Source organism: Cherax quadricarinatus, chromosome 55 (assembly GCF_038502225.1).
Source record: "Cherax quadricarinatus isolate ZL_2023a chromosome 55, ASM3850222v1, whole genome shotgun sequence".
NCBI classification, from domain to species: domain Eukaryota; kingdom Metazoa; phylum Arthropoda; class Malacostraca; order Decapoda; family Parastacidae; genus Cherax; species Cherax quadricarinatus.
This window is the reverse complement of record NC_091346.1, coordinates 6,328,845-6,355,567: the sequence shown is the minus strand read 5'-3', so window position 1 is coordinate 6,355,567 and position 26,723 is coordinate 6,328,845. Positions and strand designations below refer to the sequence as shown.

General features: G+C 39.4%; 1 long non-coding RNA gene across 1 annotated transcript in view; it reads left to right on the top strand.

The window, feature by feature from the left end:
- Positions 1 to 26,723, top strand: part of LOC138854330 (uncharacterized) — a 386,009-nt gene that overhangs the window by 195,077 nt on the left and 164,209 nt on the right. Inside the window, exon 2 of the long non-coding RNA XR_011393527.1 lies at positions 24,043 to 24,134. This is a non-coding gene — a long non-coding RNA (uncharacterized lncRNA). The remainder of the gene's footprint in view (positions 1 to 24,042; positions 24,135 to 26,723) is intronic.

Sequence of the window (26,723 nt, the reverse complement as noted above, 5' to 3'; positions counted from 1 at the left end):
TGTAGGTAACAGCTGGTGGGTGCAGGCAACAGTTTGTGGGTGTAGGCAGCAACTGGTGGGTGTAAGCAACACCTGCTGGGTGCAGGCATCAGTTGGTGGGTGCAGGCAGCATTTAGTGGGTGCAGGCAGCAGCTGGTGGGTGCAGGCAACAGCTGGTGGGTGCAAGCAACAGTTGGTGCGTGCAGAATACAACTGGTGCGTGCAAGCAACAGCTGGAGCGTGTGAGCAACAGCTGATGGGTGCAGGCTACAGTTGGTGGGAGCAGGCAACAACTGATGGATGCAAGGAACAAACTCAGTAATGTCGCAACACACTGTCTTCATTTTCCAAACGTTAAGTCTCTGACAAGGTTCTCAACGTTGATTTCCAAACGCTTCCTGTCAACTTACATAATTTTTTTCTTTATTTTAAATTAAACTAGGTTAAAAGAAGTCAGATTAGCTTACACAAAGCTATAAAAACATTCGTATAATAACAAATAAACACTGTGGCTGATTATTATAATGATAAAAAACAAGGGGGAGCACTAAACCCGTAAGATTATACAGCGCCTGATGGGGGGGATGGAAGATATTCAGGCTTAATTCAGGGAACTGGAGCACAGATCCAATTCCCTAGATCAAGAGCCCCTCACCAGCGTCAAGGAACCCTCCCTTGAGGGGACACGGTGGCTGAGCGCTGAGCAAAACCAAGAAAGGTTTAAATCTAGACGAGTATCAGTCACCGAAGTTCAGATAGTCGAAGCTCAAAGGTTAGAAATCCAACTGTGACACTATGTAGTTTTACCAAGTAACTATTATTATGCACGGTTTATGAGCCATGGTTACTACTTTAGCTGCGTTGAAGTCTCCACCTCCTTCACTTGCTGCTTGCCTAAGAAACCACAGTAAATCTTGAATGTAATCCTCACTCAAGCTTGCCCTTCCATCAAAGATATATATATATATATATATATATATATATATATATATATATATATATATATATATATATATATATATATATATATATATATATATATATATATATATATATATCCCATCAATCCCAGCTGCCTTACCCCCTTTCATTTTACCTACTGCCTCACGAACTTCCCCCACACTCACAACTGGCTCTTCCTCACTCCTACAAGATGTTATTCCTCCTTGCCCTATACACGAAATCACAGCTTCCCTATCTTCATCAACATTTAACAATTTAACAATGGGATAAAGATAGAAATGTTAAAAGCAGGTGGGGATATAGTTTTGGAGTGGTTGGTGCAATTATTTAATAAATGTATGGAAGAGGGTAAGGTACCTAGGGATTGGCAGAGAGCATGCATAGTTCCTTTGTATAAAGGCAAAGGGGATAAAAGAGAGTGCAAAAATTATAGGGGGATAAGTCTGTTGAGTGTACCTGGTAAAGTGTATGGTAGAGTTATAATTGAAAGAATTAAGAGTAAGACGGAGAATAGGATAGCAGATGAACAAGGAGGCTTTAGGAAAGGTAGGGGGTGTGTGGACCAGGTGTTTACAGTGAAACATATAAGTGAACAGTATTTAGATAAGGCTAAAGAGGTCTTTGTGGCATTTATGGATTTGGAAAAGGCGTATGACAGGGTGGATAGGGGGGCAATGTGGCAGATGTTGCAAGTGTATGGTGTAGGAGGTAGGTTACTGAAAGCAGTGAAGAGTTTTTACGAGGATAGTGAGGCTCAAGTTAGAGTATGTAGAAAAGAGGGAAATTTTTTCCCAGTAAAAGTAGGCCTTAGACAAGGATGTGTGATGTCACCGTGGTTGTTTAATATATTTATAGATGGGGTTGTAAGAGAAGTAAATGCGAGGGTCTTGGCAAGAGGCGTGGAGTTAAAAGATAAAGAATCACACACAGGGTGGGAGTTGTCACAGCTGCTCTTTGCTGATGACACTGTGCTCTTGGGAGATTCTGAAGAGAAGCTGCAGAGATTGGTGGATGAATTTGGTAGGGTGTGCAAAAGAAGAAAATTAAAGGTGAATACAGGAAAGAGTAAGGTTATGAGGATAACAAAAAGATTAGGTGATGAAAGATTGAATATCAGATTGGAGGGAGAGAGTATGGAGGAGGTGAACGTATTCAGATATTTGGGAGTGGACGTGTCAGCGGATGGGTCTATGAAAGATGAGGTGAATCATAGAATTGATGAGGGAAAAAGAGTGAGTGGTGCACTTAGGAGTCTGTGGAGACAGAGAACTTTGTCCTTGGAGGCAAAGAGGGGAATGTATGAGAGTATAGTTTTACCAACGCTCTTATATGGGTGTGAAGCATGGGTGATGAATGTTGCAGCGAGGAGAAGGCTGGAGGCAGTGGAGATGTCATGTCTGAGGGCAATGTGTGGTGTGAATATAATGCAGAGAATTCGTAGTTTGGAAGTTAGGAGGAGGTGCGGGATTACCAAAACTGTTGTCCAGAGGGCTGAGGAAGGGTTGTTGAGGTGGTTCGGACATGTAGAGAGAATGGAGCGAAACAGAATAACTTCAAGAGTGTATCAGTCTGTAGTGGAAGGAAGGCGGGGTAGGGGTCGGCCTAGGAAGGGTTGGAGGGAGGGGGTAAAGGAGGTTTTGTGTGCGAGGGGCTTGGACTTCCAGCAGGCATGCGTGAGCGTGTTTGATAGGAGTGAATGGAGACAAATGGTTTTTAATACTTGACGTGCTGTTGGAGTGTGAGCAAAGTAACATTTATGAAGGGATTCAGGGAAACCGGCAGGCCGGACTTGAGTCCTGGAGATGGGAAGTACAGTGCCTGCACTCTGAAGGAGGGGTGTTAATGTTGCAGTTTAAAAACTGTAGTGTAAAGCACCCTTCTGGCAAGACAGTGATGGAGTGAATGATGGTGAAAGTTTTTCTTTTTCGGGCCACCCTGCCTTGGTGGGAATCGGCCAGTGTGATAATAAAAAAAAAAAAAAAAAAAAATATATATATATATATATATATATATATATATATATATATATATATATATATATCTTTAAACCATACCCCCGGCCGGGATTGAACCCGCGGTCATAGAGTCTCAAAACTCCAGCCCGTCGCGTTAGCCACTAGACCAGCTAGCCACAATAAGATTCATCCAACTAGGTATATTTCTACACCATAGGAAAGTTAGCACAGGCACCTCTGTGACCACAAATGCAAGTTTTTACAGACGAATCTCCAGCTAGCGTGGCCGTGACGAACTCTAGCTCAAGTCCCTTCACTGCCGTCAACATGACTCAAGAAATCGTAATGACACGATTGCAAATAAACCATACCCCCGGCCGGGATTGAACCCGCGGTCATAGAGTCTCAAAACTCCAGCCCGTCGCGTTAGCCACTAGACCAGCTAGCCACAATAAGATTCATCCAACTAGGTATATTTCTACACCATAGGAAAGTTAGCACAGGCACCTCTGTGACCACAAATGCAAGTTTTTACAGACGAATCTCCAGCTAGCGTGGCCGTGACGAACTCTAGCTCAAGTCCCTTCACTGCCGTCAACATGACTCAAGAAATCGTAATGACACGATTGCAAATAAACCATACCCCCGGCCGGGATTGAACCCGCGGTCATAGAGTCTCAAAACTCCAGCCCGTCGCGTTAGCCACTAGACCAGCTAGCCACAATAAGATTCATCCAACTAGGTATATTTCTACACCATAGGAAAGTTAGCACAGGCACCTCTGTGACCACAAATGCAAGTTTTTACAGACGAATCTCCAGCTAGCGTGGCCGTGACGAACTCTAGCTCAAGTCCCTTCACTGCCGTCAACATGACGGCAGTGAAGGGACTTGAGCTAGAGTTCGTCACGGCCACGCTAGCTGGAGATTCGTCTGTAAAAACTTGCATTTGTGGTCACAGAGGTGCCTGTGCTAACTTTCCTATGGTGTAGAAATATACCTAGTTGGATGAATCTTATTGTGGCTAGCTGGTCTAGTGGCTAACGCGACGGGCTGGAGTTTTGAGACTCTATGACCGCGGGTTCAATCCCGGCCGGGGGTATGGTTTATTTGCAATCGTGTCATTACGATTTCTTGAGTCATGTTGACGGCAGTGAAGGGACTTGAGCTAGAGTTCGTCACGGCCACGCTAGCTGGAGATTCGTCTGTAAAAACTTGCATTTGTGGTCACAGAGGTGCCTGTGCTAACTTTCCTATGGTGTAGAAATATACCTAATTGGATGAATCTTATTGTGGCTAGCTGGTCTAGTGGCTAACGCGACGGGCTGGAGTTTTGAGACTCTATGACCGCGGGTTCAATCCCGGCCGGGGGTATGGTTTATTTGCAATCGTGTCATTACGATTTCTTGAGTCATATATCTTTCTTTCAACACACCGGCCGTATCCCACCAAGGCAGGGTGGCCCAAAAAGAAAAACGAAAGTTTCTCTTTTAAATTTAGTAATTTGTACGGGAGAAGGGGTTACTAGCCCCTTGCTCCAGGCATTTTAGTCGCCTCTTACAACACGCATGGCTTACAGAGGAAGAATTCTGTTCCACTTCCCCATGGAGATAAGAGGAAATAAACAAGAATAAGAACTAGAATGAAAATAGAAGAATACCCAGAGGGGTGTGTATATATATGCTTGAACATGTATGTGTAGTGTGACCTAAGTGCAAGTAGAAGTAGCAAGACATACCTGAAATCTTGCATGTTTATGAGACAGACAAAAGACACCAGCAATCCTACCATCATGTAAAACAATTACAGGTTTTCGTTGTACACTCACTTGGCAGGACGGTAGTACCTCCCTGGGCGGTTGCTGTTTACCAACCTACTACCTAGGATATATATATATATATATATATATATATATATATATATATATATATATATATATATATATATGTATATATATATATATATATATATGTCGTGCCAAATATGTAAAACTGGTCAATTAGCAAGAACTCATTTAAAATTAAGTCCTTTCTAAAATTTTCTCTTATACGTTTAAAGATATATTTTTTTCATTAATGTTGATGTAAAAATTTATAATTTTGCACCAAAAGGAACTTAGAAAACTTACCTAACATTATTAGAAGCGCAATTTATTTTAGCCTAACCCAACTAAATATATTTTAGATTTGTTTACAATAATTATTACTAAACAAACACAGTGAATTATATTTTTTTCGTTAGGTTCAGAATGATTTTGGCGAAATTATTGCATACACAAATTTTCACTTGTCCTATATGGCAAGATGAGCGTTGCTATTTAAGCCAAGATCGCAAGTTCTGCCTATTCGGCACGACGTATATATATATATATATATATATATATATATATATATATATATATATATATATATATATATATATATATATATATATATATATATATATATGTCGTGCCGAATAGGCAGAACTTGCCATCTTGGCTTAAATAGCAACGCTCATCTTGCCATATAGGACAAGCAAAAATTTGTGTATGCAATAATTTCTCCAAAATCATTTTGAACCTAACGAAAAAAATATATTTCACTGTGTTTGTTTAGTATTAAATTATTGTAAACAAATCTAAAATATATTTAGTTGGGTTAGGCTAAAATAAATTGTTCTTGCTATAATAAGGTTAGGTAAGATTTCTAAGTTCCTTTTGGTGCAAAATTATAAATTTGTACATCAACATTAATGAAAAAAATATATCTTTAAACGTATAAGAGAAAATTTTAGAAAGGACTTAATTTTAAATGAGTTCTTGCTAATTGACCAGTTTTACATATTCGGCACGACATTATATATATATATATATATATATATATATAATATATATATATATTTATATATATATATATATATATATATATATATATATATATATATATATATATGCAATAAGATCACAGTAAACAGGTGATTTCAGAATATGCAAAACAACCACTCTGAAAGAATAGAGAAATTCCAAGCGCTTTCGTGACTACTCACATTATCAAGGAACTATGAAAGTAAAGCATCCAAGGAAGCTATATAAGGGGTCTGGCCAGCACCTCACTATCAGATCCCACAACGGTTAAACACCTGACGCGCGCCGACCCAACTTGGATAGGTCCTTTGCACAACTCACCCACAAACTATTCTACCCAAGAAAATTTAAAAAATTATTATTTGTCCAGAGTATTATTAAATTCTTCCCAAATTCTATTAATTATAAATGGATCTAATTTATATAAACCAAAGGAAATATTCATATTATTGTCAAAACTGCTTTTTATGAAACAAGATTCAATTATATTCCTGTCGACCATTGACTTGCTTGATACTACTCTCTCAACTTTTTGAAAATCAATTGGATGGTTAAAATCTCTTGCATGAATAAATAGAGCATTGGAATCTTGTCCAGTTCTAATGCTATATTTATGTTGTTTTAATCTTAGTTCGAGATTTTTACCAGTTTGACCTTAATAAACTTTATCGCAAATTTTACAAGGAATCTTATAGACACATCCATCAGCATTTTGGGGGGAATTCTTTATCAAAAGTTTTTTTTACTGTATCAAGATTTTTGAATACAACTTTAATATTAAAAGTCTTAAGAAGAGAAGGCATATCGACCAAGTTTTCATGGTAAGGGAGAACCAACATATTTTTAGTTGAATAAGGCTGGTTGTCCCTTTTTGGATTGTAAAAAGTATTTCTAGCAACTTTAAAAGATTTATCAATTACATTTCTTGGGTATTTTCAATCATTACCTATTTCATAAATTTTGGATATTTCCTCATCTATGAACTCAGGACTACAAATTCGTAAAGCTCTCAAAAACATTGATGAGAAAACAGACAGTTTGACTCTATCTTGATGCGAGGAATAATAGTGGACATAGGAACAGTTATTTGTAGGTTTTCTGTAAATTTTAAATTTTAATTCATTATCCTTAATAATTAAAACATCTAGAAAAGGCAATGAGTTATTTTCTTCAAACTCAACAGTAAAGTTTATAGAATGGGCTAAGCTATTTAATTTTCCAAGGAAATGGTGTATATCTACATTTTTGGGCATAAGACACAAAATATCATCAACATATCTGAACCATTTAGCTCTATTAGGGAGGATTGTGTTAAGCAACCTTGTTTCAAAAAATTCCATGAATAGGTTACTAAGAACAGGTGAAAGAGGATTTCCCATTGCCATACCAAACTTCTGAGTGTAAAACTTATCATTAAATACAAATTTTGCATCAACAATGCAAAGTTTAATAAGTTTAATGATAGGAACTGGCAATGGTAAATCATAGTTAACGAGTTCCTCAGATAAGAAACTTAATAAATCATCAACAGGAACTTTCGTAAACAAAGAAGTAACATCAAAACTAACCATGTTAAAATCATTTAAGTCAGTCAAGGAGCTTAGTCAAGGAGCTTAATTTATCAACCAAGTCTATGTTGTTTTTAACATTAAAGTTAGAAATTTTGCCATCAATAGGGCTCAAAATATCAACAAGCCATTTGGATAATTTATATGAAACTGACCCTATGGAGCTAATAATTGGTCTGACTGGATTCCCTGGTTTGTGTGTTTTTATTAGTCCATACATGCAAGGTAAAGATGGATTAGTGGAAGTAAATTGCTTGACTAATTCATCTTTGCCTTTCAGTAGAAGTTTTATTGTTTTATTGAAATTGCTGTTAACGGTTTCTAGGGGATTTTTCCTAAGTTTAGAATAGGTTTCAGTATCATCTAAGAGATTATTCATTTTTTCTTGGTAATCATTTTCTTTCATAATTACTATTGCATTTATTTTGTCTGCTTTAGTAAGGCGCAAATTTTTATTGTTATTAAGTGTATCATAAGACGTAAAGAATCTTTGAGGGCAAGTGGGAATGTTTGGTTTTAACATAGAGCTATATACCATTCCTTTACTAATATTAATTTCATCAGAGGATAAATCAGAAAATTTTTCAAAGTTACAAAAGGCTTTTGCAATTTCAACATTATTAAGTTTTTTTGAAGTTGCAAAACTTAGGCCAAAACCTAGAGCAGCAGTTGTATGTTTGTCTAAAATTTCATCTGATAAGTTAATTACAAAATTGTTATTAGCATGCTTTGTCCAATCACTATTTTCAATTAAAATGTCTAATTTTCTTTGTAGTTTGCTCTTGAGTTCATTACAAATTCTTCTGAGTTTATTATAGCAATGATCCAACATACTGTGTTTCCATTCTGATGGAATGGCCTGATTAAAAGAGTATTTTTTGTTTCTCAATATTTTGAATGCTTCCTTCTCTTGTATTTTAGTTATTTCAATATGTTTCTGAAGAATAATTCTCATAAAATCATCAAAAGGACGATCTCTCATGTCAAGGAGTCTATTGGCTAAAAGAGACTTGGGCAGAATTTTTTAAAAAAATTTTTAAATGAACAAGTTCTGCCCAAGTCTCTTTTACCCAATAGACTCCTTGACATGAGAGATCGTCCTTTTGATGATTTTATGAGAATTATTCTTCAGAAACATATTGAAATAACTAAAATACAGGAGAAGGAAGCATTCAAAATAATGGCTTGTTGATATTTTGAGCCCTATTGTTGGCAAAATTTCTAACTTTAATGGTAAAAACAACATAGACTTGGTTGATAAATTAAGCTCCTTTGACTAAGCTCCTTGACTGACTTAAATGATTTTAACATGGTTAGTTTTGATGTTACTTCTTTGTTTACGAAAGTTCCTGTTGATGATTTATTAAGTTTCTTATCTGAGGAACTCGTTAACTATGATTTACCATTGCCAGTTCCTACTATCATTAAACTTATTAAACTTTGCATTGTTGATGCAAAATTTGTATTTAATGATAAGTTTTACACTCAGAAGTTTGGTATGGCAATTGGAAATCCTCTTTCACCTGTTCTTAGTAACCTATTCATGGAATTTTTTGAAACAAGGTTGCTTAACACAATCCTCCCTAATAGAGCTAAATGGTTCAGATATGTTGATGATATTTTGTGTCTTATGCCCAAAAATGTAGATATACACCATTTCCTTGGAAAATTAAATAGCTTAGCCCATTCTATAAACTTTACTGTTGAGTTTGAAGAAAATAACTCATTGCCTTTTCTAGATGTTTTAATTATTAAGGGTAATAATGAATTCAAATTTAAAATTTACAGAAAACCTACAAATAACTGTTCCTATGTCCACTATTATTCCTCGCATCAAGATAGTCAAACTGTCTGTTTTCTCATCAATGTGTTTGATAGCTTTACGAATTTGTAGTCCTGAGTTCATAGATGAGGAAATGTCCAAAATTTATGAAATAGGTAATGATTGAAAATACCCAAGAAATGTAATTGATAAATCTTTTAAAGTTGCTAGAAATACTTTTTACAATCCAAAAAGGGACAACCAGCCTTATTCAACTAAAAATATGTTGGTTCTTCCTTACCATGAAAACTTGGTTGATATGCCTTCTCTTCTTAAGACTTTTAATATTAAAGTTGTATTCAAAAATCTTGATACAGTAAGAAAACTTTTGATAAAGAATTCCCCCCAAAATGCTGATGGATGTGTCTTTAAGATTCCTTGTAAAATTTGCGATAAAGTTTATTACGGTCAAACTGGTAAAAATCTCGAACTAAGATTAAAACAACATAAATATAGCATTAGAACTGGACAAGATTCCAATGCTCTATTTATTCATGTAAGATATTTTAATCATCCAATTGATTTTCAAAAAGTTGAGAGAGTAGTATCAAGCAAGTCAATGGTCGACAGGAATATAATTGAATCTTGTTTCATAAAAAGCAGTTTTGACAATAATATGAATATTTCCTTTGGTTTATATAAATTAGATCCATTTATAATTAATAGAATTTGGGAAGAATTTAATAATACACTGGACAAATAATAATTTTTAAATTTTCTTGGGTAGAATAGTTTGTGGGTGAGTTGTGCAAAGGACCTATCCAAGTTGGGTCGGCGCGCGTCAGGTGTTTAACCGTTGTGGGATCTGATAGTGAGGTGCTGGCCAGACCCCTTATATAGCTTCCTTGGATGCTTTACTTTCATAGTTCCTTGATAATGTGAGTAGTCACGAAAGCGCTTGGAATTTCTCTATTCTTTCAGAGTGGTTGTTTTGCATATATATATATATATATATATATATATATATATATATATATATATATATATATATATATATATATATATATATATATATATATATATATATAAAACTATGGCTGTCTGTCCTTCGATAAACTAGAGATGTCTTCCTTTAGTTTTAAGGGAGTCTGTCGTAGACCCGTTTTCTTAATTCTCATGGAATTGTCCTAAGACAAATCCCAGATACATCTGTAATTAGAATGTAAAGTATTTCATATCGTCCTCAAGTCTACCCGAATTTTTTTTAATTGTCATGTTACTAATGGTTAAGTTTGCTAGGTAGCACTCCATTACCATTGCTTGTGGGCTATCTATCTTCTATTCCTATAATACTCAATCTTTCTGGCACCTGGCACTGTTAAGCCTGTGGGTACTAAGCATCTGCTTATCTACCTCATTCTTGGTAAGAACGTTTCACCGAACGAATCTGCGGGGACCTCCTACTCATTTCTGTAACATTACAAGCTCTTGATGATGTGTTGATAGCAACACGAAAGGCGTAAAGCTATCATTCAGTTTCCCCTATGGTTGTTTTGCATCTTGTATCTGTCGTGCCGAATTAGTAAAACTTGCTATTTTGGCTTAAATAGCAACGCACTTCTTGCCGAATAGGGCAAGTGAAAATTTGTGCATGCAATAATTTCACAAAAATCATTCTGAATCTTAACGAGAAAAATATGTATCTTTGTGTTTGCTTTTTATTAAATTAATGTAAACGTATATCAAATATATTTAGCTGGATTAGGCTAAATTAAATTGCGCTTGTTATAATAACGATAGGTGAGTTTCTTAAGGTTCTTTTGGTACATTCATTAATTTTTACATTAACATAAATATACGATATTCCATAGGATTTGTAAAGTATTTATGGCATGAGTTTAGGGGATCTTCAGTATGAAATACTCTCATGGGAAAAAGTAATAAGAAATTATATTTAATGATACAATTCAATGTTTTGTGCAGATCAATTTTAGTATAAAGGAGATCTAAAAACTTCATAAAATATCTCTTTTAATATAACGTATATTACTTTAAGGTCTTAAGGTATTGTAATGGTACCTTTTACTTATCAGTTAGATACAAACACTTTAACAAACTTATGATCATATACAGTTACAATGACCTCCATTCTGGATGAATGGGTCTTTAGACATAGAATAGATAAAGTTAGTCTCTATTTCCGGAGACGATCAAAGTTTTAACCACTTATAATTTGACCAGAATAAGTGAAGTCTCTTAAACACAGGAGAGCCTCTACTAAGCGAAAGTGCCACAAGTACTCACACTTTGTGGAGACTAAGAGAATAATGCTATACTCCAGGTAGTTTCTTAATCAGAGTAAATGAGCGTGAAAGGAAGACCTCGAGACGGAGAGAGGTGTCGTAGTGACTAACTCACACCTGACGGCAGGTCGCGTCAGACGAGTATTACAGAGGTGAGGCCACACAAACATTAATTGGTCGTCACCAAAGGTGAACCATCCAGTTCCTTACCAAAATAATTAATCATATAAATATATACATATAATAATGGGAAAGATGAAAATGAGTATTTAATATTATAAAACTGATTATTCTCATTTTAGCTATTAACGTTAATATTAGATGAACAAATATGAAAGTTATATTTTACAAAGCCGCATCTCGGTGTAACAATAAATGCAAAAAATATATCTTTAAATGTATAAGAGAAAATTTTAGAAAGGACTTAATTTTAAATGAGTTCCTGCAAATTAACAACTTTTACGTATTCAGCACAACATATCGCTTGTTCGAGATATTTCTCATATATGTCATGCCTAGGTAAAATTGGTCAGTTTGCAAGAACTCATTTAAAATTAAGTCCTTTCTAAAATTTTCTCTAAGGGAGAGTGCTTACAGTGCAGGCACTACTTTTTGCCTTCAGGACTCAAGTCCGGCTAACCGGTTTCCCTGAATTCCTTCATAATTTTTACTTTGCTCACAGTGCAACAGCTTGGCAAATCATAACACCTATTAGCCTCAATTCTTGTCTACCACGCTCAAACAAGTGTGTTGGATGTTCAAGCCTCTAGCACTCAAACCTTTATCCCATCCCTCCAACCTTTCCTAGGAGGACCCTATCCGTCCTTTCCTTCACCTCCTGATATACACACCTACCTAGTCATCCTCTCTCTCTCTCTCTCTCTCTCTTTCAGCATGCGGGAGTCACTTCACAGAACTGCACAACACAACAACCCCTAATTTCCAAACTTTATTCTCTGCATAATATTCACACCACATATTGCCCTCAAAAGCGACATCTCTACTGCTTCCAGCCTCTTCCTCGCTGCAACATTCAAAATCCGTGCTTCACACCAATGGGTGTGAAGCACGGATTTTGTACTCTGGTACATTCTCCTTTTTGTCTCCCTTTATAAAGTTGTTTGTTTCCATAGATGCCTCAATACACCTTCCACCTTTTTTCCTTAGCACTATGGTTCACCTCATCTCTCATAGAACCATCCGTATGCCAACAAGTCCACTCCCAAATATCTGAACACATTTACACCTCTAGAGGAAACTAAATTGAATCAGAGGATACAAAGGGAACCGCAGTGGGAGAATGAAAGAAAGAGGTCAATCTTTGTTTATGGGCTCCAGGAAGCTGAAGGGAAAACTTATTAAGCAAGAAGACAGGGAGAGAAAAAAGCGATTGAAAGTATCACAAAAACAATAGGAGAGGACGACATGACCCAACTGACAAATTTTCTGAGAACAGGCCGGAGTGCAAGAGGAAGAAACCGGCCAATCAAAGTGATTTTCAAGGCAGAATTGGCACGAAACAGGATTCTGCAGGAGAAAGCACGACTAAGGGTTTACCTCAACCACGACAGAACCTGAGAAGAAAGACAGAAACTGAAAGAGGGGGTACAAAGACACAAGAAGGAAAGAGAGGCACACAGAAATGGGCAGGAGAACCCAGGCTCAGGAGGAGGAACAAATACAACCTCCCTCAGAACCACCTACAGAAGGCCATCAACCCCGACAACCCCAATGCACCCAATCTAACCCACATTCCGTACCCAATGCCCCCACCCCCTTCAACACAAACTCCACCTTCACAGCCCCCCGCCATAGTTCTTCACCAGGTCTCCCACTTCACCAACCCCAACATACCCCCCAGACCACAGTTCTAGAAAAGTTGAAGGTTTGGAATGCAGGTGGAATTACAAATGTGAGGAGTGGAATGGAAGAATCAAGGAGACGTCCCTAGATATCACAGCACTCACAAAAACGAAACTCACTGGGATGATAACAGACAATCTTTTTCTCCCGGATATCAGATCCTGAGGAAAGATAGAGGGAGCAGAGGGGGAGGAGAAGTTGCTCTGCTCATTAAAAACTGGTGGGGAATTGAGGAAATGGAAGGAATGGGCAAAAGGGACTACATGGTAGGAACAATTCAGTCTGGGGGCTCTATGGTGGTAATTGCAGTGATGTACAACCCGCCACAGAACTGCAGGAGGCCAAGGGAAGAATGTGAAGAAAGCAACAGAGCAGTGGTGGACACACTAGCTGAGGTGGCCGAATTAGCTTACATGGGTAGAGCGAAGTTACCAGTTATGGGTGATTTCAATCACAAGGAGATTGACTGGGAAAACCTGGAGCCACTTGGGGGTCCTGAAACATGGAGAGCCAAAATGTTGGACGTGGTACTGGAAAATCTCATGCATCAGCATGTTAGGGACACTACCAGAGAGAGAGAAAGGTGAGGATGAACCAGCAAGACTGGACCTCGTATTTACCTTGAGTAGTTCAGACATCGAGGACATCACATGCGAAAGGCCTTTCAGAGCTAGTGATCATACGGTTCTGAGCTTTGAATACATTGTAGAGTTACAAGTGGAGAGGATGACAGGAGTAGGATGGGAAAAGCGAAGCTAGAAAAGGGGGGACTACACAGGCATGAGGTACTTCAGTGGGAAAGAGAATTGATAGGAAAATCAGTAAATAATATGATGGACTATGTGACCAAATGCAAGGAGGCTGAGGAGAGGTTTGTTCCCAAGGGAAACAGAAATAGTGGAAAGAGCAAAACTAGCCCTTGGTTCACCCAAAAGTGTAGGAGACAAAAACTAAGTGTCCTTGAGAATGGAAAAAGTACAGAAGACAAAGGATCCAGGAAAATAAAGAGATTACTCGAAGAGCCAGAAACGAATATGCACAGATAAGGAGGGAGGCCCAGCAACAATACGAAAATGACAGCATCGAAATCAAGTCTGACCCGAAACTGTTGTATAGCCACATCAGGAGGAAAACAGCAGTCAAGGATCAGGTAAACAGGCTGAGGAAGGAAGGCGGGGAGTTCACAAGAAATGACCAAGAAGTATGTGAGGAGCTCAACATGAAATTTAAATGAGTAGTCACAGTAGAGAGAGGAAGGGCGCCAGGAAGTCAGAATATAGGGGTGCACCAACAAGGAATACACCAACAACTCAGAGGTGAAGAAGCTGCTGTGTGAACTTGATACCTAAAAGGCGGTGGGACCGGACATCTCTCCGTGGGTCCTGAGAGAAAGAGCAGAGATGCTGTGTGTGCCACTAACAAAATTCTTCAACACATCCATTGAAACTGGGCAACTGTCTGAGGTATGGAAGGTGGCAAATGTGGTCCCAATTTTTAAGAAAGGAGACAGACACGAGGCATTAAAATAAAACCAATGTCATTGACGTGTAGAGTATGCAAAATCAAGGAGAAGATTATCAGGAGGAGAGTGGTGGAGCACCTAGAAAGAAACAAGCTTATAAACGACAACCAGCATTGTTTTAGGAAAGGGAAATTCTGTGTCACAAACCATACTGGAGTTTTATGACAAGGTAATGCAAGTAAGACACGAGAGAGAGGGGTGGGTAGATTGCATCTACTTAGATTGCAAGAAGGCCTTCGACACAGTTCCTCACAAGAAGTTAGTGAAAAAGCTAGAGGATCAGGCACACATAACAGGAAAGGCACTGCAATGGATCAGAGAATACCTGACAGGGAGGCATCAACGAGTTATAGTACGTGACAAGGTGTCAGAGCGGGCCTAGGACCAGTGCTGTTTTTGGTATATGTGAATGACATGACGGAAGGGATAGACTCAGAAGTGTCCCTGTTTGCAGATAATGTGAAGTTAAAGAAGAGAATTAAATCGGATGAGGATCAGGCATGACTACAAAGATACCTGGACAGGCTGGAAGCTTTGTTCAGCAACTGGCTCCTCGAATTTAACCCCGCCAAATGCAGAGTCATGAAGATCGGGGAAGGGTAAAGAAGATCGCAGACAGAGTATAGGCTAGGTGGCCAAAGACTGCAAACCTCACTTAAGGAAAAGGATCTTGGGGTAAGTAGAGTACCGAGCACATCTCCTGAGGTGCACATCATCCAGATAATGCTGCAGCATATGGGCGCCTGGCAAACCTGAGAATAGCGTTCCGATACCTCAGCAAGGAATCGTTCAAGACTCTGTACACTGTGTACGTCAGGCCCATACTGGAGTATGCAGCACTAGTTTGGAACCAACTCCTGGTCAAGCACGTCAAGAAATTAGAGAAAGCAACAAGACTAATCCCAGAGCTAAGGATAATGTCCTACTAAGAAAGGCTACGGGAAATCGGCCTGACGACACTGGAGGGCAGGTGGGTTAGGGAAGACTTGATAACGACATATAAAATACTGCGAGGAATTGACAAGGTGGACAAAGACAGGATGTTCCAGAGAGGGGACACTGAAATAAGGGGTCACAATTGGAAGTTGAAGACTAAGATTAGTCAGAGGGATGTTATGAAGTATTTCTTCAGTCACACACACACACACACACACACACGATGAGTCAAAGAGATGTTAGGAAGTATTTCTTTAGCCATAGAGTTATCAGGAAGTAGAATAGTCTGGAAAGTGACATTGTGGAGGTAAGAACCATATATAGTGTTAATTCGAGGTTTGATAAAACTCATAGAGCAGAGAGAGTGATTTAGCAGTGATCAGTGAAGAGGCGGGCCCAAGAGCTGTGAATCGACCCCTGTAACCGCAAATACGTGAGTACACACACGCATGCACGTGGTCCTGGACCTGTGTATTTGTATGTCTTTAAGTACGTATATAATATATATGTTATTAAGTAAATCCTTATTTTCAAAACAGACAAATGTGGTTCTTAGTTGAGTGATTCATTACGTTTAAAGACTATCGACAACATGAGGGTCATTAATGCTATGTGTAACCCATTTCCCACCAGTAAAAAATACTTTAGAATTAAACAGTGACATACAACTCTCGGTATATATATATCTTTGGCACCAGTTAATGGTGCCGGCACTGTGGCAGGGGCGTAGAAGGATGGTGTCTGAGACATATGAAGGTAAGGTAGTGACCACTGACTTACTGGTTCTGAACTCACTGATCTGAGTGACACTGGTGGACCACGACAGCAGTGACCACTGGCTTACCCATTCTGGACTCAGTGGTCTTAGTGTCAGAACAAGGGGTGTGTACTCCTATATAACTCATCTTGAGGAAGCGGTGTCCTGACACAGCTCTCAATCAGGTGATTACCCGTTCAGTGATGTAGACGTGGAGGTACGCTTAGTGACCAAGCTGGGGACTGATGATTCTTCTCCTGTTGCTGCGATGCAGATGATTGTTGTCCAGTAATGTTGGTGCCGTTGGCTCTATGACTGGGTTGCAACAAGATGCATCAAACGGCGGTGTCTTTCCCTTTTGTTATATGTAGGTTACGGATTCCGCATATGATGTTGGGCTACTTCCAAATAGTAACACAGGATAAAGGGTAAGAAAAAAACAAATTTTGCTTACCTTTAATATTTGGTTATATTTCTATGTAATTCGATTACCAGTTTCAGGCGGTTAGGCATAAAACCAGTTGTTTAAAAGTTGAGTCCATTTCCTGAATCCAGATTTTTACCTGGTCGTCAAGCGTGGTACTAATGATTTTTTTTTTTTTTTTGAAATGGAACTTCACTTTCATTTCATTTTAACAGTTTTCGATAGAATAACTTTGATGGTGTTCTCTTTGCAAACATTTATTGATCTGTTTTAGCATGTAGCACCGGACACTTTTACATAAAGTGATGCCATGAATCTTGTGGAATGTGAAGAAATGTTCCTTAAGCACATCAGTTGTATGTACAGTTGATATTCTGTGATGTTCAGAACAAAATAACTGGTGAATATGAAACTGAGGTCAGGTCACATAACCACGATGTTTCAATTTTCTTATGAATTGTTCCCAACGCCACCCTTGTTATGTGTCCAAGTCTCCAGTGACCGTTGGACGTGTTAAAATTTCTGAATGACTAATATCGTAGCACACTACTACTTATGTGATAGATTATTTCTGCCCTTTCCCGGTAGCTTTTATATATATATATATATATATATATATATATATATATATATATATATATATATATATATATATATATATATATATATATATATATATTTAGGTGCAGAATTTAAGCAGATCACACCTTTTTTTATGTTAAATTAACCTATTATTCAGATCTTTACCATCCTCTTTACATATTCCAAATCATGGTTTAATTCACAGAACTAAGTCGATATCAGTTGAGCATAGTTAATGTTAATTGTTAGCATTGTTAATTCTTGCCTATATTTATGTTATTTTCATTAATCTTTGTCTGCGTTCATGCTCTCTATAGTGTGGTGGTATTTTCTAGCAGTTGCAATTGTTCATAACAAAGTGTTCAGTTCACTTATTATGTTCGCATAATTTACTGTGAATAGCACTGAATAACCACGCGGTTCTAGGGCTTTGTAAATTGTACAGCTCGCTAAGGCAGAATGATCCAAAGAAAAAAACATTTTCACCATCACTCACCCCTTAACTATTACGAAGTGCACGGTCGTAACGATCTAATGTCCCACTCCAACAGTACATCAAATCCCAGAAACCGCTTGTTTCCACTCACCCTAATTTAACATGCTCACACATGTCAGCTGGATTCACACTCTCCTTCTAAGCCTTTCTCAGATATCTATATACGTTCTTTTATCCTCCTCGGATTTATAGACCCTTATCAGCCTCACTGATATCTGCTATTCACACCAACTTGGTGATACAGTTTGCCGGCCTCGTTACAGCAACTGGGTAATATTATCTGCCATCCATTCAATGGTTATGCCATCTGGCGGCTTCAGTGCTAAAATCTACCGGGAACGTCAATTGCGTTTTGCCATCTGCCGGTCATACCAGTTGCGTGATACCACCTGCCATCCTCACCAACTGGGTGATAACAACTGATGGCCTCGGTGATACTATTTGCCGGTCACACCAGTTGCGTGATACCATCATCCATCCTCACCAGCTGGGTGATAGCAACTTCTGGCCTCGGTGATACCATCTGGTGGCCACAACAGCATTGTTAACGCGTGCCACTTCGTTCGTGTCTGCCATCATTAAGCCAGCGTGGTTGTTGGGGGATTATCTCAGGAATGTAAAACGTGGCCACCTTTAGCAAAGAATCCGTGTGGGTGTTCGCCTAGTTGTGCTCATCTGTTCATGGTGTCGGGATGGAGTCTGCACCCGGCCTCCCTCTTAACTAGCCATGACCGGATTTATTGTGGGTCTCATATTTTGTGTGTGTGTACTCACCTAGTTGTGGTTGCAGGAGTCGAGTCACAGCTCCTGGCCCCGCCTCTTCGCTAGCCGCTACTAGGTCACTCTTCCCGCTCCATGAGCTTTATCATACCTCTTCTTAAAGCTATATATGGATCATGCCTCCATTACATCACTTCCCAGACCATTCTACTTCCCGACAACTCTGTGACTGAAGAAATACGTACTTCCTAACACCCCTGTGATTCATCTGAGTCTTCAGCTTCCAACTGTGGCCCATCTCTGGAAGATCCTGTCTCTGAGTTTGTTTGTGTGTGTGTGTGTGTGTGTGTGTGTGTGTGTGTGTGTGTGTGTGTGTGTGTGTGTGTGAGTGTGTGTGTGTGTGTGTGTGTGTGTGTGTGTGTGTGTGTGTGTGTGTGTGTTTGTGTGTATGTGTACACTACTAATTACTAATTTCAAGTTCTATTCCATGGTATCTTCAGATGACATGTGAAGAGTGGGCTGGGAGCTCCCCAGTGCTAGCTGGTTTTTCTTGGTACATTCAGCTACCCCTGACAAGAGTATTTTCCAAGCCATTTCACTTGTCAGTCATGGACTGTGTCGCATGTGAGTCATACATTCACTTTGAAAAATGGGCATGTGCTTTATATGTAGCACTGCTCTCTCTCTCTCTCTGTCTCTCTCTGTCTCTCTCTCTCTCTCTCTCTCTCTCTCTCTCTCTCTCTCTCTCTCTCTCTCTCTCTCTCTCTCTCTCTCTCTCTCTCTCTCTCTCTCTCTCTCTCTCTCACTCTCTCTCTCACTCTCTCTTTTTCTCTTTCTCTCTCCCCCTCCCTCTCTCTCCACAAAGATACACATCAGTGAGCGGAGCGCACCTGTGTGGGAGGTGAGAGGTGTGGCCAGCTTCAGGGCAAGACGCAGGTGAACATACTTCTCTGTACTTTTTTGTTCTAGTGAAGAGCTTCATGCTGGTGCTGCGTACTCAACATTAGTCACACACACACACACACACACACACACACACACACACACACACACACACACACACACACACACACACACCTTTTTTTAACATGATAAAAAATAGAGTAGCAGTCACCATGCTTCAATTAAAAATATATATAAATTTTAATTACACTTATTCAAATTAGTGGCTTGAGCTTCAAATTCTCACATTTAATTTGCTTTGCACTGACTATAAGGACTTTATACCTGATAACATCACAATAAATAACAGTATTACTTAACATACCAAACATTTTCAATTATCAGTAGTGTCTGTTCAGGCGAAATTTAAAATATTTTTATGACTAAACTTGAAATTCTGCTCCATTATGTACCTTGGCTTATATAAATATTCATTGCCTTCAATCTCCCTTCCAAGGGGGTACCTTGATGATGAAGGGCTCTTCATCCAGTGAATTGGAGCTATCTTTAATTTTTTTTAATCAAACTTCATTACATAAATTCCCCAGGTGATATCGATCCCATAATTATAATTATATTAATTAACTACTTTTAGTACACACATCTAAACAGTCGTTTCAGGGTATTTATAAATTTACAAAAAATCCTAGTTTATAAAGTTAAATATGTTCTAATAGTAGAAATATAATTATCTTGCATCACTATATGATGATAATAATAAAAAAAATAATAATAATAATAATATTATTATTATTATTATTATTATTATTATTATTATCTTTACAAGAGTGAGTTGGGTTCACTGGAATTAACAAAGTATAATAGAGAGTGATGCATCATTTACCGAGTGACATGTCTAAGAGGTTCAAATGTAGACTGTCATATGTAATTATATATAGTGCTAAACCAGTTTCATATCTTAAATATTTTGGTGAGTGGTTGTGGTGTTGAAAACTCTTGTGCTGTAGAAGACTCACCAGTGTTGTTGTGCTGTAGAATACTCACCAATGTTGTTGTGCTGTAGAAGACTCACCAGTGTTGTTGTGCTGTAGAAGACTCACCAGTGTTGTTGTGCTGTAGAAGACTCACCAGTGTTGTTGTGCTGTAGAAGACTCACCAGTGTTGTTGTGCTGTAGAAGACTCACCAGTGTTGTTGTGCTGTAGAAGACTCACCAGTGTTGTTGTGCTGTAGAAGACTCACCATTGTTGTTGTGCTGTAGAAGACTCACCATTGTTGTTGTGCTGTAGAAGACTCACCAGTGTTGTTGTAGTACTGTAGAAGACTCACCATTGTTGTTGTGCTGTAGAAGACTCACCAGTGTTGTTGTAGTACTGTAGAAGACTCACCAATATTGATGTAGTGCTGTAGAGGACTCACCAATGTTGTTGTAGTGCTGTAGAAGACACCAGTGTTTTGTTGAGGCTGTTAATGACTCACAAGTATTGTTTTAGTGCTGTTGATGACTCGCCAGTATTGTTGTGGTGCTGTTGATGACTCGCCAGTATTGTTGTGGTGCTGTTGATGACTCGCCAGTATTGTTGTGGTGCTGTTGATGACTCGCCAGTATTGTTGTGGTGCTGTTGATGACTCGCCAGTATTGTTGTGGTGCTGTTGATGACTCGCCAGTATTGTTGTGGTGCTGTTGATGACTCGCCAGTATTGTTGTGGTGCTGTTGATGACTCGCCAGTATTGTTGTGGTGCTGTTGATGACTCGCCAGTATTGTTGTGGTGCTGTTGATGACTCGCCAGTATTGTTGTGGTGCTGTTGATGACTCGCCAGTATTGTTGTGGTGCTGTTGATGACTCGCCAGTATTGTTGTGGTGCTGTTGATGACTCGCCAGTATTGTTGTGGTGCTGTTGATGACTCGCCAGTATTGTTGTGGTGCTGTTGATGACTCGCCAGTATTGTTGTGGTGCTGTTGATGACTCGCCAGTATTGTTGTGGTGCTGTTGATGACTCGCCAGTATTGTTGTGGTGCTGTTGATGACTCGCCAGTATTGTTGTGGTGCTGTTGATGACTCGCCAGTATTGTTGTGGTGCTGTTGATGACTCGCCAGTATTGTTGTGGTGCTGTTGATGACTCGCCAGTATTGTTGTGGTGCTGTTGATGACTCGCCAGTATTGTTGTGGTGCTGTTGATGACTCGCCAGTATTGTTGTGGTGCTGTTGATGACTCGCCAGTATTGTTGTGGTGCTGTTGATGACTCGCCAGTATTGTTGTGGTGCTGTTGATGACTCGCCAGTATTGTTGTGGTGCTGTTGATGACTCGCCAGTATTGTTGTGGTGCTGTTGATGACTCGCCAGTATTGTTGTGGTGCTGTTGATGACTCGCCAGTATTGTTGTGGTGCTGTTGATGACTCGCCAGTATTGTTGTGGTGCTGTTGATGACTCGCCAGTATTGTTGTGGTGCTGTTGATGACTCGCCAGTATTGTTGTGGTGCTGTTGATGACTCGCCAGTATTGTTGTGGTGCTGTTGATGACTCGCCAGTATTGTTGTGGTGCTGTTGATGACTCGCCAGTATTGTTGTGGTGCTGTTGATGACTAGCCAGTATTGTTGTGGTGCTGTTGATGACTCGCCAGTATTGTTGTGGTGCTGTTGATGACTCGCCAGTATTGTTGTGGTGCTGTTGATGACTCGCCAGTATTGTTGTGGTGCTGTTGATGACTCGCCAGTATTGTTGTGGTGCTGTTGATGACTCGCCAGTATTGTTGTGGTGCTGTTGATGACTCGCCAGTATTGTTGTGGTGCTGTTGATGACTCGCCAGTATTGTTGTGGTGCTGTTGATGACTCGCCAGTATTGTTGTGGTGCTGTTGATGACTCGCCAGTATTGTTGTGGTGCTGTTGATGACTCGCCAGTATTGTTGTGGTGCTGTTGATGACTCGCCAGTATTGTTGTGGTGCTGTTGATGACTCGCCAGTATTGTTGTGGTGCTGTTGATGACTCGCCAGTATTGTTGTGGTGCTGTTGATGACTCGCCAGTATTGTTGTGGTGCTGTTGATGACTCGCCAGTATTGTTGTGGTGCTGTTGATGACTCGCCAGTATTGTTGTGGTGCTGTTGATGACTCGCCAGTATTGTTGTGGTGCTGTTGATGACTCGCCAGTATTGTTGTGGTGCTGTTGATGACTCGCCAGTATTGTTGTGGTGCTGTTGATGACTCGCCAGTATTGTTGTGGTGCTGTTGATGACTCGCCAGTATTGTTGTGGTGCTGTTGATGACTCGCCAGTATTGTTGTGGTGCTGTTGATGACTCGCCAGTATTGTTGTGGTGCTGTTGATGACTCGCCAGTATTGTTGTGGTGCTGTTGATGACTCGCCAGTATTGTTGTGGTGCTGTTGATGACTCGCCAGTATTGTTGTGGTGCTGTTGATGACTCACCAGTGTTGTTCTGGTGCTGTTGATGACTCACCAATATTGTTGTGGTAATTTTGATGACTCACCATTTAGGGTGATACTGAAGACTCACCATGATATTGTAGCCGATTTTTACAACCACGATATTGTAGTTCATTGTAGCAGTCAAGTTACTGTAGTTCATTGCAGCAGCCACGGTATTGTAGTTCATTGTAGCAGCCACGTTACTGTAGTTCATTGTTGCAGCCACGGTATCGTAGTTCATTGCAGCTACGGTATTGTAGTTCATCGTAGCAGCTACGGTATTGTAGTCCATTGTAGCAGTCACGTATTGTAGTCCATTGCAGCTACGGTATAGTAGTTCATTGTAGCAGCAACGGTATTGTTCATTGTAGCAGCCACGTATTGTAGTTCATTGTAGCAGCCACGATATTGTAGTTCCTTGTAGCAGCCACGGTATTGTAATTCATTTTAGCAGCTACGGTATTGTAGTTCCTTAAACCAGTCACGGTATTGTAGTTCACTGTAGCTGCCACGATATTGTAGTTCATTGTTATAGCCAAGGTATTGTAGTTCATTACTGTAGCCAAGGTATTGTAGTTTATTATTGTAGCCTAGGTATTGTAGTTTATTGTTAAATATTTTATGTTTACTAGAATATCTCAGGCAATGTTGGTCAGCATTGTTTCTCAGTTTCACTATGACTATGAAGTGCTCTTGATCCAAGAAATTTTGTTATCCCTCTTCTTCCTCGGATCAGTTGTATATGTCTTCCATTCCAACTGTTGATAAAACATTGTGTGGTTTCTAGCATTTCTTTGAGAAAACGTCTCGTTCACTAGTGACGAAATGTGCTTATCAGGTGGTAAAATCCCTGGTGGACGAAACGTCTTCTCAATAAAACGTCATAAACCGCATAATGTTTTATTAACATTTAATGTAACACCATCAATATACACTCCCATTCCCCAGGCGATGTATGAACCTTAAGGAAGGGGTTTCCAATACAGTGATGTATAATTTTAATGTATTAAAATATATATTTTTTTCTGTTTGCAGCAAGACCAGGCGAGTGCCATTGAGGACACTGCACACCGGCGCTGCAACAAGTGCAAGGATGCTTGCCCAGGATTCGAGGCACACTTCTGGAGGTAAGGTTTGCCCTCGCCTTCTTACCTGTTGATGTTGCTTTGTGGGGCATTTTATTGAACCTGCTTTATGTTGGTGGAGGTGTGGGCATGTTACTGAACCTGGTTCATGGTGGTGTAGAGGTGGAGGTGTGGGTATGTTCACCGAACCTGATTCATGGTGGTAGAGGTGTGGGCATATTACTAAACCTGGTTCATGGTGGTCCAGGAGTGAAAGTGTGGACATGTTACTGAGCCTAGTTGTGCAAGTGGCAGAGGTGGCAATAAGAAGGGAGTAGCGGTAATGACACAAGAGTCACACAGTGGAGTTTTAACGAAGTAATAACAGTAGTAGTAGTAGTAGTGGAAGTAGTCTTGGAACACGACAAAAACAGAAAAATGAGTATTGCAGGAGAGCTAATTTCCCACGAGAGTAGGACAAAAATACGGGGGAAAAACTCACAGGACAGAAACCACGTACGCAGAAGAAAGGAAAAGCAAAGAAAATATAGGAAATGTAGAAGAGGTAAGGTGAAGAAGAGATAAAGATCAGGTCAGGTTACGAGTTTGGAGTCTTTGACAGTATAATAAGAATGGAGGAAATCTACAGAGACAAAGCCAGGACTAAGATTCATATTAGGAAAGTTGTGCATAAGGGATGCTTCGAGAAGACGGCGCCTGTGAAAGCTACAATGTATTTACTGGGTTTACTCTCGTTTGTTGTTATTGCTCATAAATGTTTCTCCAAACATATGGCCAAACGCTTGGTTACTCGCCAGTGTCGTATGTGGGACTGGTACTTGTTAAGTCGAGTTAAATGTTGCCTGCGCTGGTTACACTGCTCTCTCACTTCTGTGTTTATGGCCGTGTGGACAAAAAGATATAATTTTAACTCAACAAAATCGAATACACCCGCTGTGTGCGGTTACCTTATTCTGTATGATAGTTACATTGTGGGAACAAAGGACTCAACAAGAGCGTCGACCTATGTAACCACAAATAGGTGAATACAAAAGAATTGTTTGCGGGTTTACTAAAATTTAGTACATCAGTAGTTTGCTGATGTACGGAAGCTAGCTATGTTTCCTTGTCATATTCCGTCACGCAGGATGGGTTATATATCGTTGCAATCTGTCAGCCTAGCATTCTTTTAGGGTTCTGTCATCTAGTATTCTTTTAAGGGCTCAGTAGTTACGGGAGCTTCAGAGGTTTCTTTCCAGCAGACCTTGAATTACCGTCTCTCAGGATGGCCTATCCCAAATACCGGAGAAATGGATTTTTTATGAGGATATCTTCATCACAGAGCGGGGCAGTAAACGTGAAGGAAAAAGGATTCGCTTCCTTATCTGAGGATGTTGTTACACAGCATCCAGTGGGGTTGTGGTGGGAGTTTGTGTATCCTTTACGGAAGGTGTAGCACACTGCTCAAACCTCTGCAACATTCCTGGTTCTGCTGGAAGTATTCAAGTGCTTGGTAAAATGTATCCATATATTGCAATATATTTAGTGATACTGAAATAATAGTACCCTCGGAGATTTTATTTTATGTAGCATCTCTAGCGTTTGAACCAAAATAATCATCATTTCCAAATTTAGTTATACTCCCAATACAAAAAATAAATGGGATTTTTGAACTCTTCCCGTGAGTAGTCATGTAAGTTTTTGCTAAGATTTGTGGAATATTTCAGAGTGGCGAAAAATTATATTTGCTCTACAGGGAAGAGTTTAGTGGTCTGAGGAAGGTTTTAAAAAGTAGTAACCAGAGGAATTTGACTCCATAATGCTGCTGTTAGCATTTTATTCGCCCATTACAAGAGGACCACACAAGTAAGTTTACACGATTCGCATAAATTTTGGTAGTGGATGTCGGGTCCGGGAGGAGGCAGGTTCCTCTATGTTCGCCAATAACAGCAGCAGAATTTTAATAAGCCCGACTCTTATTACGCATTAGTATAGTAGACTTACAAGTCAGTGTTAGCGCGTTCATCTTACAAGTAGAAAGAGAAGTTCATTCCTTAGGCGAGGCGAAACGTCAGGGATTCCACCTTCACCACCTGCTTGTTTACATAGTAATGAACATATATCTAGGAGTTAGTCGTTTGATGTGGATTGCAAAGGACTTTAGAACGCCAACGAAAAAAAAAATCCACACTGCTTGCCTGTCTTGTGTTACTGGGGTAAATTTTTTTGGTCATTAGTAAGAATGTCTTCAGCATAAAGGTCTCACAGTAAGAGTGAGTGTCGCGGCTGGTGCTGCCATCTGCGGTACCTCCGCACGCTCAAGACTCAACCAGAACCGACACCTACGACCACTAGTTGAAGTGTTGAAACACTGGATAAATATTCCAAGGGAGACTTAACTTCTATCATAATACCTTACAACCCTGCTATATATCGTTTTCGTTTTTGTTATTGCTGGCGGTGAAAACTGTGGCTAAATTTCAGATCAAGCTATGGAACATGTCTGAAGAATTGAAAATGAAGATCTTTATTTATTTTGACAGATATTTGCTACAATGGATGGCTTTTCAGTTTGATTACATTTTCGGTAAAATAATGACAATTAAAATTGGATATAAATTAAGCTGTACGTTCAAAACAAATAAAATTATT